This window comes from Pan troglodytes, chromosome 15 (genome assembly GCF_028858775.2).
Source record: "Pan troglodytes isolate AG18354 chromosome 15, NHGRI_mPanTro3-v2.0_pri, whole genome shotgun sequence".
NCBI classification, from domain to species: domain Eukaryota; kingdom Metazoa; phylum Chordata; class Mammalia; order Primates; family Hominidae; genus Pan; species Pan troglodytes.
The window spans coordinates 20,269,245-20,283,053 of NC_072413.2; the positions used below are offsets into that span (position 1 = coordinate 20,269,245).

Here is a 13,809-nt window from a genome sequence, read left to right on the forward strand (position 1 = left end):
CTTTTTCGTACAGGGAGTCATTAACTCATCCCTTAAGGTTGCTTGCTGCAAGCCTAACTCTGAAAAGTGGTCCTGGTAGGGTGGTCATGGCTTTACACTATTGGCCTACCCAGCAGGTCATGTAGGGGTACAAGAGACTCATAGTGGACTGTCTTTCAACACTATCCACTCCATGGTCTTATGTCATGTTAGCTGCTAGAAATTTTTCTTATGAGTATTCCACTCCATCAGTCATTCTGATTAATTTGACTAGAGAGGTAGAGACTAAACGCATAGAATTTGTCTTACACAAGATTTAATTAAGGCTACTGTCAGTAGAACTCTAAGCATGAAGAGAAGACCAACCTGCAATAGCAACCTCAATCATGCCTCATAGGATCCTAGATTCTCCCAGCTGTGAATAAGTCCCAAAGTACAGACAGCTAGGATATAGTGTATTATTTAATATGACCTACACATGGAAATTTAGACTGACATGCTGATCTTTGTTTTAATTGCCAAAAAGTTAACTATTATTCCCAATATAGAGATCTCCTATGGTCCCTATTCCCCAGACATAAACATAACCAAAGGTGCCGAAATTAATCCAGTTTGAAATTTATTGCTACACTTTATTTGGGTCAGCATTAGTTCACTTTGGTTAGGCTATATGAGCAGGGTCAGTGAGTATTTGAAACTTCTGTAGGCATTCATGGTATAACCCAAGACAGTCCAGACACCAGGGGAAAAATACACATTTGTATGAGTCAGATTGAGAAAATGTTGTGCTGATTCCTGTGTTTTCATACTTAAGAGGATGGGGAATCTGTATTGGGAAGCTGCCATTCATGTTGTAGAAATGTTCAGGAGAGGCCATATTCACAGGAGTTTTTCTGTTTTCATGGAATGTGGAAGGAGATGACAAACCAACACACAACCAAACTATATGGTTGCCTTGCCAGGCTGTGTGCTTCATCTAGCATACAAAGAGAGCATTAATCCTCACTCGCTTCACCTCCAATGGTCCAAGATTTTCCCTTCCTAGGTGCCAGTGTTGTTGCTCTTTTTATCCACAATCACAAAATTTGTTCATCCCATTCTAGTAGCTAAAGCTTTGCCTTTTTTGTGGTCGGTTCCTAGTCATACTCAAACCTTTTGTCTAGAACAATAAATAGAGGAAAAAGGTATTTTATGACATTTATATATACCCATTTTATTTATTACCTGGGCTCTTGTGGACCATTGTACAATAATTCCTAGAGCAGAACACTCAAATTAATGATAGTTAACCTCATAATATATGACCATGTTTGTCCAACAAAAGAATCCAGGTGGCTGAACCAGAATTCAGTTGTAATACCATTCTGACCATGTTGCTACCAGGACAGTATACCTACCAGGCTTTTCTAAGGTTGCTGTTAGGAGAAAAAAAAGGAGCATCATGGCTTCCACTTCTAGAAAGTTAGAGAAGGTATACTTTTTTTTCCATTCATCTTGTTACATACAGCTAATGATTCTGGATATTACAGATGTTCCTTGACTTACAATGGGATTGCTTCCCCATAAATGCATTATAAGTTGAAAACACTGTAAGTAAAAAGTACATTTAATACACCCAGTATGCTGAACAACATAAGTTAGCCTAGCCTATCTTAGATATTCTCAGAACACTTACAGTAGCCTATGGTTGGGCAAAATCATCCCTAACAAAGCCTATTTTATAATGAAGTGTTGAACATCTCATGTAATTTATTGAATACTGTACCAAAAGGGAAAAACAGAATAGTTGTATATGTACATAAAGTTCAGTTTCTACTGATTGTGTACTGCTTTCATACCACTGAAAAATTATAATTCAAACCATCATAATCTGTGCATAAGATAAAAAAATTAAAAGATTCTAAAAAGTGGGGAGAAAAAGCCCAACTGGTTAAGAAATTTCAGAAACGCTAAAGCAGTGAGTTCCATGAGTTTCCTTTTGCCTCATACAATCAGGAGTAGCCACTGACCTGGAAATGTTAGTGAATATGTACAAAAAATCCCAAAGACCAGGCTTTTGCTTTCTTTAGCCAAAGAGCCAGGAGAATAACAGACTGTCAAGACACAAAACTGAAAGACCATAACCAGTTTACTCCAGCCAAATACCACAGAAAGATTTACAGCTACCAAGCACATCTTTAGTCAATAAAAAAGTAGTTGCAACCTGGTAGGAGAATTTGTGTTATTTTTAACTTACCTTTGCTCCATCTTCTCATCACTGGCTTTAAGACAGTCTTTAAACTACATCCTCCATTCCAAGTATGGGTTCCTGGTGCTAGAAGAAGCAGAGTGGACCTTGTTATATCAAAGTAGTGCTTGATTACTTTGACCTCTCCAGTGGCTCATTGAAGGGCTAATTCAAAGGGCTTGCCTGTGTTTCACACAACTCAAAATCCCCTCAGGGTGGAGAATTGGCTACAGAGAAAAGTTTTTTTCTAAAAAACAATTTGCTAAAGGGACTTAACAGCAGGTAGGAGAAAGAATCTACAAATGTGAAGATAAGCCAAATAAAATTATTCAGTCTAAGAAGCAGAAGGAAAAAAGAATGAAAAAATATATACCTAAGAGCTTAAATGACCTGTGGGACATTAACAATAGCACAGACATAAGTATAACAGAATTCCCAGAATGGGAGGAGTGACAGAAAGATTCAGGAAAAATATCTGTGATATGATGACCCTAAACTCCCCAAATTTGATAGAAGACATGGATCTACACATCTAAGAAGTTCAAAAAGGACTAAGTAGAATGAAGGCAAAAAAATTCACAGTGAGACATATTATGATCAAATTGTTTAAAGAAAAAGGCAAATTGAGAACTTGAAAGCTGCAAGAGAGAAGTGAGTAGCCACATGCAAGAGATCCTTAATAAGATTAGCAGTCAATTGTTCATCAGAAACCATGGAAGCCAGAAGGCAGTAGGATGGTATAAAGTGTTTAAAGAAAAAAGTTGTCAACCACCAATTTATATCTGGTAAAACTATTGTTCTAAAACAAAGGAGAAATTAAAACAGCCCCAGATAAACAAAAACTGAGTGTATTCATCACTTGCAGACCTGCTCTATGAGAAAATCTAAAGGGAATCTTTCAGACAGAAAAGAAATGACACTAGACACTTGGAGCCATACAAAATAATGAACAATGATGAAGGTAATTACATAAATAAGAATAAATGCCAATATTTTTGTAGTTTTTGTTTATAACTCCCATTTTCCCCTAAATTATTTAACAAACTAATGGATAAATAATAATTATAGATACATATTAATAGGAGCACAATGGGTAAAGATGCTTGTGTTTTTGCAGGTGTATAAAAATCTCCTTTGTTGTTTTTCATAGTACAACTTCTGTATTTCAAATGAACACAAAATTAGTAGCATTTGCAGTAGTATCTTAAAATAAATTGCCTTTGAATAAGATCTTGCTTTCCAATACTTTGAGGTCCACGAGACATTTCTAGAAAATTTTATGCCATGGAAAATGAAGACCACTTAATCCAGTGGAGAAGGGGAGTGTGATTTCTCTTTGATTGATTGCCATAACACTGTCCTTAAGGCATATGAAGGAGAGTTCTCTATGTTATCTAGACATTATTAGGCACAGAAGCTTTTGCAGTACAACTTTGATGTTATGTAAATTGTGTCATCTTGCTAGCACTGTTATCGCTCTTGGGTACAACATTAGAGCTATTGACCCATCCTATTTTTGTTACAAATATTCAAAAGGTGATTTCTTTCTACAAGGACTGTGCTTCAACTCCACATTCAATTTTAAAAGTTATATATTTTTTAAAATAAATTTTCTAAGACTGTGGCGGCTGCCATCTTGGGTTGCTCCTTCTTTGGTTTTTACAGTTACTGAGAAATGGCTTTTGTGATTTCTGCCACTTGCAACGTACTCTTAGAGAAAGGGATTTCGATATTAGTATATTCTCTTTCATTCTATTTCCTATGAAGTTGTTGGTGGGAATAGAAAAGACCTGCCCAAGCCATCATTGATGGATACTGGCTACATGGTCCTTGAGTAGAAAAGAGCCTGCATCCTTCATGGCCTCCAGCCACAAGCTTCTGCAAGGAAACAAAGCATGTTATGAACAAGAGGAGGAACAGTAGTTGTTTGTGCTTCTTTCTCTGTAGACACAATTAAGTTTCTTGCATAGATAACCCTTCATAGATCTGATTTTCTGTTTAGGTTGAGATGGAAAGGCAGAAAGAGACACCAAATTTATAACTTTTGGAAATTAATTTGAAGATATGAGATTTTTACAAGAAAGGCAATGAGAGAAACTAGAAAAATAAACAGTCACACAAGATGTCATTGAAAGTCTATGTACTACTTCCTAAACATACTTCGTGTACTCACTTCCCAAGGGTAAGATGGGTACTGCACACAGAGGCAGTCCATCCTAAGGGAAGGATCATGGGAAAGGGGAAAGCCTATAAAGTCCTAGGGTCAAGGTTAAACACTGCGCTTTACCTCAGTGCCGGGCTTGGCTCTCTTCCAAGTGTACCTTCCTTTCTTTCCTATTCTAAAGCCTTTTAAAATAAACTTCCACCCTTGCTCTGAAAAAAAAAAAAAAAAAAAAGAAAGGCTATGTACCGAAGGCAGGTTTATCTTTATTATACCAACCCATGTAAGTACTGTTTTGACATGCATGTGTCATTGGTGCAAGATGCAATGGCTATTCCCAAGCCCCTCTATTCCCTGGTCTTGTTTAAAAATGTTGCTAAGGCTGTGAGCTAGAACCATGCTTGTTAAGCTAGATTTTAGGTCATTCTGTTTTGAAAGAATTATTTTGAATTACAAGAAACTTCTTTAAAAATTGAAGATAACAGAATGGTATAGGGATGGGTGGCCTGACATGGAGAAGAGCTATGCAATGTGAAATGCTCCTTGAATTGCAAGAATCTCACCTAAATTTTTATAATAGAATACTTCATGACTGTTATTTCAGTGTATGAAAGTGTCTATTAGAAACAACTGCTCTTACTCATACAACAATTGCCATTTGATATCATACAATACACACATAAACATCCCCACAGACATTAACTTGGAGCATTTGCTTCTCAAATTTTTAACTAATGTGTCAGATTTTTAAAGTGACTTGTTTACATAATAAGGCTCTACATTTTGAGTACATGTTTGATCACTATCATGATTCCACAAGATGGCAGTGTGTTCTTAGGGACCTTGAGGACAGCTCTCAGGTACTCATGTGTGTGTGTGTGTGTGTGTGTGTGTGTGAGAGAGAGAGAGAGAGAGAGAGAGAGACAGAGAGAGAGAGACAGAGAGAGAGAGAGGAGGAGGAGGAGGAGGAGGAAGGATGAGGGAAGGGGCTTAGTGTTGATTTAGGGGTGTTAAAAAGAGCATCATTTTTTTGAACTGGTAAAGCAGATTCTTTTTATGATTTTTAAAGTAGAAATATCCATTCTATGTGCATTTTTTTAAGGGTTTAAAATTTGAATCCTCAGTGAACCAGGGCAGAGAAGAATGATGAAATCCTTGAGAGTTTTACTAGTGATCCTGTGGCTTCAGTTGAGCTGTGAGTCTGGGGCATCTTTATATAGGAAAATAATGTACAGTATCTGGAGTTATTGTCTATTCTAGATCTATAGGTAGAAGCATGATTTTTTTTTCTAACTAAGGGAAAGTAGGGGCACCAGTGAAAAGAGGATTTAAATTCTGGGGAGTAAGCATCTATTACCCAGCCAGTCTTCTCTGTCTGACCACTGTCTTTTTCACAGGGGTTTGGAGCCAACAGAAGGAGGTGGAGCAGAATTCTGGACCCCTCAGTGTTCCAGAAGGAGCCATTGTCTCTCTCAACTGCACTTACAGTGACCGACGTTCCCAGTCCTTCTTCTGGTACAGACAATATTCTGGGAAAAGCCCTGAGTTGATAATGTCCATATACTCCAATGGTGACGAAGAAGATGGAAAGTTTACAGCACAGCTCAATAAAGCCAGCCAGTATGTTTCTCTGCTCATCAGAGACTCCCAGCCCAGTGATTCAGCCACCTACCTCTGTGCCGTGAACACACAGTGCTCCCCAGACACCTGCAGTCTGTACCCAAACCTGCCATGCCCCAGGAATGCCTGATGTAGAGCTTAGACTGCAGGGTAGTGAAGCTCCCCTTGCTCTCTAGGTTCCAGTGGAAATTATAAGAACCAGTATGGAGGATTAATTAATTAGGGAAGTATTTTCATAATTCTGAAAATAATTGAAACCCTGAAAAAAATAAAAACAAAAATCTTGGTCTGGTTGAAATATTTTTTAGTCCTGTTTTTCCACTATAGTTTTAAATATTTTTTTAATTGAGGTCTGACTGATAAACAAAAAGGTATGTGTATTTACTTCATACATACAGCACAAACTATGCCATAACATATCCATAATTTCTAAAAGTTTACTTTCTCCCTCCTTTTTTAAAAATTGAGGTATGATTGCTATACAAAAAGGCACACATATTTAATATATACATCCCGATGCTCAGTCTAGTTTTATGCCACCTCTTTATGAGATTGGTTTTATGGTTTTTAAATTACATAACAAGAAAATATTTTCACACAATGACAGATATTCTCTCATAGTTCCCAGGACACCTTCGTCTTTCCTTCTTTAGTTACTCAAAGTGTTTGAAAGTCACTAATTTGGGGATGCAACAGCAAAACAGGAATGCAAAGCAGAGAAAAACTCATAAACAAATGACTTCAAAAATTCTACAAGTCAAAAATTTTTTTTTTTTTTTTTTTGAGATGGAGTCTGGCTCTGTCGCCCAGGCTGGAGTGCAGTGGCGCGATCTGGGCTCACTGTAAGCTCCGCCTTCCAGGTTCACGCCATTCTCCTGCCCCAGCCTCCAGAGTAGCTGGGAATACAGGCGCCCGCCACCATGCCCGGCTAATGTTTTGTATTTTTTTTTTAGTAGAAACGTGGTTTCACCGTGTTAGCCAGGATGGTCTCGATCTCTTGACCTCGTGATCTGCCCGCCTCAGCCTCCCAAAGTGCTGGGATTACAGGTGTGAGCCACCACGCCCGGTCAAAAATTCTTTTAGTTATAGAAACCTCACCTCATCTCCAGCCTCAGCCACAGCACTACTCCTGATTTATATAAGGGTATATTTCATGGATAGATGGAAGAACTAGAGTCAGAGGGTAAGACCTGGTTAAAGCTAGAAGTCTAGATAGTTGCAGTGACTAAATATTAGAAAAGGTCTATGTTGCCATTTTGGGGTAAAGTCTGAACTGAACTCAAAACTCCTGGCTTGAGCCTTGTAAAAGAATATATTAATACCTATGTACTTAAGTGTGGCTTGGAGATGATAGGGAGCATTAGCCCTAGCCACAGCATGCCATATCTCCAGGCAGGGCATGGGATCATGGAACAATCTAAAATCCATTGAGAAGGATCTCTGGGTAAGTATCTAAAAGAGGTCCAGACACTAAGGGGTTTTAGTATGATGAGCAAAGACCTGTGTGAATCAATTACCAAAGACTATATGGTATTGAGAATGTTTGAGCAAATTTTCGTCAGGAGAGATGGAAATGCTGAACAGCATATAAATGCCTCCCTCCGCTGACTACCTGGCATTATAGATTTGTCCTGCAATGTATGCCAAGTCCACAAAAAATATTTACTTTCTAATGAAAATAATGCCATTTAATATTTAGTACATTGAGTTATAGGAAAAAGCTTGAAAAGTGACATTTATTGTAAAACCGAATTTGTGGACTGTTAGTCATGACATTGTTTAGGTAGTACAGGAGGTGGAAAAATTTTGGAAATGAAGAATCAAGATTTCTGTTCAGTTAGTTCACGTAGTTACTGATGAAAGATGCAAGCCAATCAACAGTTGCTTCAAACTGTTAATTTACAGAACTGAAGATTTAAGAAATTTTTCCAAGTCATGTAAGATTTGTAAGGCAGTGAGGATGATCAGAAAGTTGTACTGAAATAAAAATACTTAAATTTTAGTGCCACTTTTATCATATGCCTTCAGGCACCCTGGCACTCTGGAAAGACCCTGGGCTGCCATGCTCGTTTGAATATCAATTATGTTGCTAACAGGCCGTTTATATTAAGCTGTACTATTATATATATTTCAGGTTTGGATTCAGGATTAAATGAGATGAAATATTGTCTTGGGATAAGTTCATTAGAAGCAGAGCCCGAATTGGAAATTCTTTATCCATAACTGATTGAGAAAACCAGGTTGAGATGGGAAAAGGCTAAGCATAAACGTGCCAGCTAGTGGAGTCTTTATCCACCCTGACCTCATGGGAGCTCTGGAGCATGAATTGCATCACAGGATTGATCCTTTCCACACTGAGGCAAGGGGGCCAGAATGCTGACCTATTGTACGTAAGAATAAAGTCGTCATTGGCTGTGGTGTTTCTTGGGGTAGAGGTATACTCTACTGGACAATGATGACTCTCATTGGCAGAGGTCGATTTTCTAGGGAAAGGGGCAACTGTGAGCTGAGAGTAGCCAACATTCCCAACAGTAATAGCGACAGGAGACAGACAAATTCCTACGCAGACATGGACAGATCCCCGGTGAAACCCGGCCTTCAAGCCAAGGACAGTTCAAAGCCTTAAAACCGATCTGCCAGTTCCGGATAGAGTACATAGCCAGAGTGAGAACTTGAATCCCCACTCTTGCCCACTCTCTCTTGATTGGTTCCTTCTGGATGATGCCTTTTAACCAATCAAATGGTGCTTTTCCCAAGACCACCTATGGACCAATCAGCATGCACTCCCCCATTCTAAGCCCGTAAAAACACTCAGCCTTAGCCTCACAGAGGGCTACACACTTTGGGTCCCGTCTTGCTTACCAGAGGTTTCCTGTCACTCAGTAAAATTCTCCTCTGCCTTGCTCACTCTTTGGTGTCTGCGTACCTCATTCCTCTTGGCCAGTGGGGCAAGAATCTGGAATCCGCCGAACTGTGGGAGTGAAAAGAGCTGTAACACCCTCTCCCACTCGCTGAACTACGGGAGTGGAAAAGCCTCTGGATGCCATTTCCTCCTGCTCTCCGAACTACAGGAAGAAAAAAGCCATGACAGTAGCTGGGGATGGCGACACTGTCCTGGGAAAGGGGATCTTGGCTGGGCACAAGCATTGTTCACTATTAACATGGAACTCACCTGGCATGTGGGCAGCATTCAAGAAATAATAGACTTTGTAATTATATTCTGAATTTTAATTTCATTCTCCATTTGAAGGAGTTTATATAGCTGGCTTTCCTGATCTTGAAGAGTTGAAATAATGTTAGGTTAAAGCACTTCTTCTTTTTTTTTTGCACTAATCACATGTAGTGATTTTATTTTTTATATATTTTTATTTTTTTCTTTATTTCTTCTAAAAAAAAACACGATACATGTGCAGAACATGCAGTTTGTTACATATGTATACATGTGTCATGGTGGTTTCCTGCACCTATTGACCGGTCCTCTATGTTCCCTCAGGCTAAAGCACTTCTTAACAGAAAGCATCTAAATAAAGGTAAGGAAATATTATTCAAAGCTAAAACTCAAGATATTTTAAGAATAATGACTAAGGAACCACTATGTTATCTTACTTCCTTTTGAGAATGATTACATGACATTCTGTTCATCACTTTGTATTGAGGTAGAAATGACTCTGATGATTCACAGTTCATGACTCTGGGCTTCCATGTATAGAGAGAACAACAGAAAGAGATCCCATCTATACTTATACATGATTAATGCTATTTTGTTATTAATTTGTATTTAACAATGGAGGACTGGGTAGCAGGATGGACTCTTCAGGTCACTGTGCCCATGTTCCCCTCAAGGTTTCTTCTTGAATGGGGTGCCTGGCCAGTAGTGTGGGTATGTGGGCATATCATGTGATTTGGCAGGCTTCTTTTTAGGATGAATGAACAGGGAAGTGGTAATTAAGTTGCTCCTCTTTGTTCCTTGCACCTAATATTATTGAAGATGGCCTAATTCTGTCAACCACTCATAATAAAACTGCAGTAATCCCAGCGGTTCATTTAAACTCTTGTGAAAATTAAATACCCAAGTAAAAGTTGGCTTACTATGCCTATCACACACAAGTACAGAAGCAGGATGGTGAGAACGGAGGGAGGCTAGTGTAGCTATTCCATGTGTGGACCTTCACTATGTTCTCTTGTGTTCTGTTCTTCCCACTCTCCATCACCTACTCTCTTTCTCAACCCGGAACCTCTCCAGGGTCTCACCCAGTAGGTTCCCTTCACTTGCATTTCCACTGCAATCTTCTCATAGTTCATTCTGGGCTGGACTTCTCCCCCTTCTCTGTTTCATCCATCAGTGTGCTCACGTCTACTTTTCATTTCATGGGAATTGTGATAGCTTTCATCTTTTCATTATTACTTTTACCATTATGGATTCAAGTCATTCTTTTTATACTTCTAAATTTTATTTCAGTGGGAATATTGGAAAGATAAGAGGAGAATACATATGCTTCTTAGGAATTTTGAATCAGAAGCACATCCTAGTAACATTTAAATGTTCAAACTGGCTATATGATTTTGTCTTACACATAAAAAATCTATAGGCAGAATCAAGGAATAGATCAGAAGTGCAAGGGAGAACTGATTTCAGGCTGGCATGAGTGAACAGAGTACACAGAAAGGAGGGACTTTGTTCTGACCTTGTGAAAAGAATCCTTGTTGGCCAGGTTCTCATTTCACCTGATATTTCTCTCCTCATTTGGTTTTTTAAGTTTTAGGGTCCAATGATCTCTATGCTAAAATAAGTTGGATGAAGATGGCTTCTTATTCAAGAGTTTCATCTTTTTAGGCCAGAGGCGACCGCTCCAGTTCAATACAGCCTATCTCCCACTCACAGGGTACTACTGCTTGCCTAGCTCTGTTGAGTGTCACTGTCAATCTCTCCCGGATTTTCTATACCTCCCACAAGATCTTCTCATTTCTTGTCGGCTGGTTGCATTCCTCCCAATTTTCTGAGTTAACACAGGTTTATTTTACTTTTATTTTCCGAACTCTTCCCTGGATTATTTATTTGTTATATTTTCTTACACTCATCATTCCACTCAAGTTTTTCCATAGATGGGCCTCTGTTAATATTCTTTTTAGTGTGAGATATAATTTGGCATGATGTATCAGTCTATAGGAGCTTTGACAATTGGAACAGGATTCTTTTTAAACATGAAGTACCTAAGTTGTTTTTTCCTAGAGTTACAAATATCGAAGTTATTGACCTGAAACCAAGGGGCCTCTTTAACATTTTTGCTTAACAAAAAAAATTTTGCTTTATTTGTTCGCTTTGATTAATTAATTAATGACATGTGATCCATGCTGATTTTAAGTATGAGACTCTGGTCTAGTTTGTTTATTTTTTTAAGAATCAAATAAGGAATAATCTCTTTCACCCACCGTAATGCTGACATTCAGAAACACAGGGCCATATGAAGCTCAGCCCAGACTGAGGCAACTGATCACCTCCCCTCTCCTTGATGAATGGTTTTACAAAATAATATAGAGTGTCTCAATGGTATTCCAAAGTCTAGAATGTTGTCTTCTGTGACTAATTGCTCAGTAAAGTAAATTAGTCTTCTATTTTTACATTACTCTCATTTCTCATGTATTTAGGATTAAAACCATGTACTCTACAGAAGGTGACGTCATCACAGATTTGGGAAGAAAGAAACACTTTCTGTTGGTTTTGATATCACGTTTCTCAAATGAGAAGCAAACAGTTCACTTCCTTGGATCCGTGGTTTCGCCTGTGGCCTTCAGGGGGCGACGTTGCACTAAGGAGGCATCTGTGCTCATTGCCGACCATCCTCATCAACTGAGCCTCCTCCCTGCAGCTGGCTGATGTAGCTCACTGGTGTCTGTGTAGATAGGGAGCTGTGATGAGAACAAGAGGTCCGAACGCATCCAGGCTCCTTAAGAGAAAGCCTTTCTTTAACCGTTTTTGAAACGCTTCAAAGGCAGAGACTTGTCCAGCCTGACCTGCCTGCTGCTCCTAGCTACTGAGGCTCAGGGCCCTTGGCTTCTGTCCGCTCTGCTCAGGGCCCTGCAGCGTGGCCACTGCTCAGCCATGCTCCTGCTGCTCGTCCCAGTGCTCGAGGTGATTTTTACCCTGGGTTAGTAACACTCCATTACCTTTCTTCCTTTTGTAAATATGACCGTGTTGTATTTTTTTCTGAATAGAGACATCTTTTCTTCATAGCAAAGTCTGTGCTGCCTTTACTTACACAGCATTGGTGTTGCAGGAGGAACCAGAGCCCAGTCGGCGACCCAGCTTGACAGCCACGTCTCTGTCTCTGAAGGAGCCCTGGTTCTGCTGAGGTGCAACTACACATCGTCTGTTCCACCATATCTCTTCTGGTATGTGCAATACCCCAACCAAGGACTCCAGCTTCTCCTGAAGTACACAACAGGGGCCACCCTGGTTAAAGGCATCAACGGTTTTGAGGCTGAATTTAAGAAGAGTGAAACCTCCTTCCACCTGACAAAACCCTCAGCCCATGTGAACGACGCGGCTGAGTACTTCTGTGCTGTGAGTGACACAGTGCTTGAGACTGCAGGAGAGCTGAACACAAACCTCCTGAGATGCTGAGACTTTCTGTGCCTCAAGAACTCAACCTTGAAGCCTGTTTTATAATATTAAATAGCAATTCCAAGTTTCTGATGGTTATTGATGTATGCTGTATCTTTTTCATCTATTTATTTTTAAACTATCTGTGACTTTAAAGTGTGTTTCCTGTAGGTAGCATAAAAGAGCATCTTTTCTTTTTATCTACTTTGTTAATCTCTGTTTTTGCATTGTGAAGTTTAGATAATTAAAATGGAATATAAATATCAATCAGGTTGGATTTAAGTATACTTCATTATTGTGTTTCACCCGTGTTCCTTTTTTTGTTCTTTTTTTCTGACTCCTTTTGGATTATTTAAATACTTTTCAATTTACATTTTAATTTATCTATGAACTTTTTGGCTATAACTCTGTACTTTTTGAGTAGTTGCTCTGAAGATGGCAATGTACATGCCTAAATATCCAGGGTCTTATGTGAGCAAATACTGTACCTCCTTATGTGAAATGTCAAAATCTTACACAACGTCTCTTTATCTACCAACACTAAAGTTTGTTATTGTTGTTCATATATATTAGTCACATACATTGAAAACTTCACCAGGCCTGGCACAGTGGCTCATGTTTGTAATCCCAACACTTTGGGAGGCAGAGATGGGAGGATTGCTTGAACTCAGGGGTTTCAGACCAGCCTGAAACAAAGTGAGACCCCCATCTCTATGAAATATAAAAAAAATTAGCTGGGTATGGTGGCACTCATCTGTAGCCTCAACTACTCGGCAGGTTGAAGCATTATGATAGCTTGAGCCCAGGAGTTCGAGGCTGCAGTTAGCTACCATCATGCCACTGCATTCCAGCTTAAGCAATAGAGCGAGATCCTTGTCTCAATTTTTTTTTTTTAAAAATCTCAATATATAGAAAACTTCACCATACAATGTTATAATTTTTGCTTTCAACAATTATATGCACTTATAAAATTTAAGGGGAAGAATAAGAACTATTTTATACTTAACAGCTATTTATCATTTCTGGTATCCTTCCTTTGTTCCTGAAGATCTGGATTTTCTCTGATACCAGGGGATATAACTGAAATTCCCTTCAAACTTAAAAACTCCCTTTAGCATTTCTTCTAGAGCAGATTTGCTGGGAAACATATTTTTCATTTGTTCATTACCTGAAAACGTATTTTTAACTTGCCTTTTATTTCTGGAAGATAGTTTTTACTGG

At 38.9% G+C, this 13,809-nt stretch overlaps 1 long non-coding RNA gene across 1 annotated transcript; it reads right to left on the minus strand.

Annotated features, from left to right (window-relative positions):
• Window positions 1-587: 587 nt before the first annotated feature.
• LOC107968117 (uncharacterized) lies at window positions 588-2,297 on the minus strand. The gene is made up of 2 exons (XR_001709025.1): window positions 2,216-2,297; window positions 588-1,138 (listed from the first exon to the last, which is right to left on the minus strand). It is a non-coding gene; the product is annotated as an uncharacterized LOC107968117 (long non-coding RNA).
• Window positions 2,298-13,809: the final 11,512 nt, after the last annotated feature.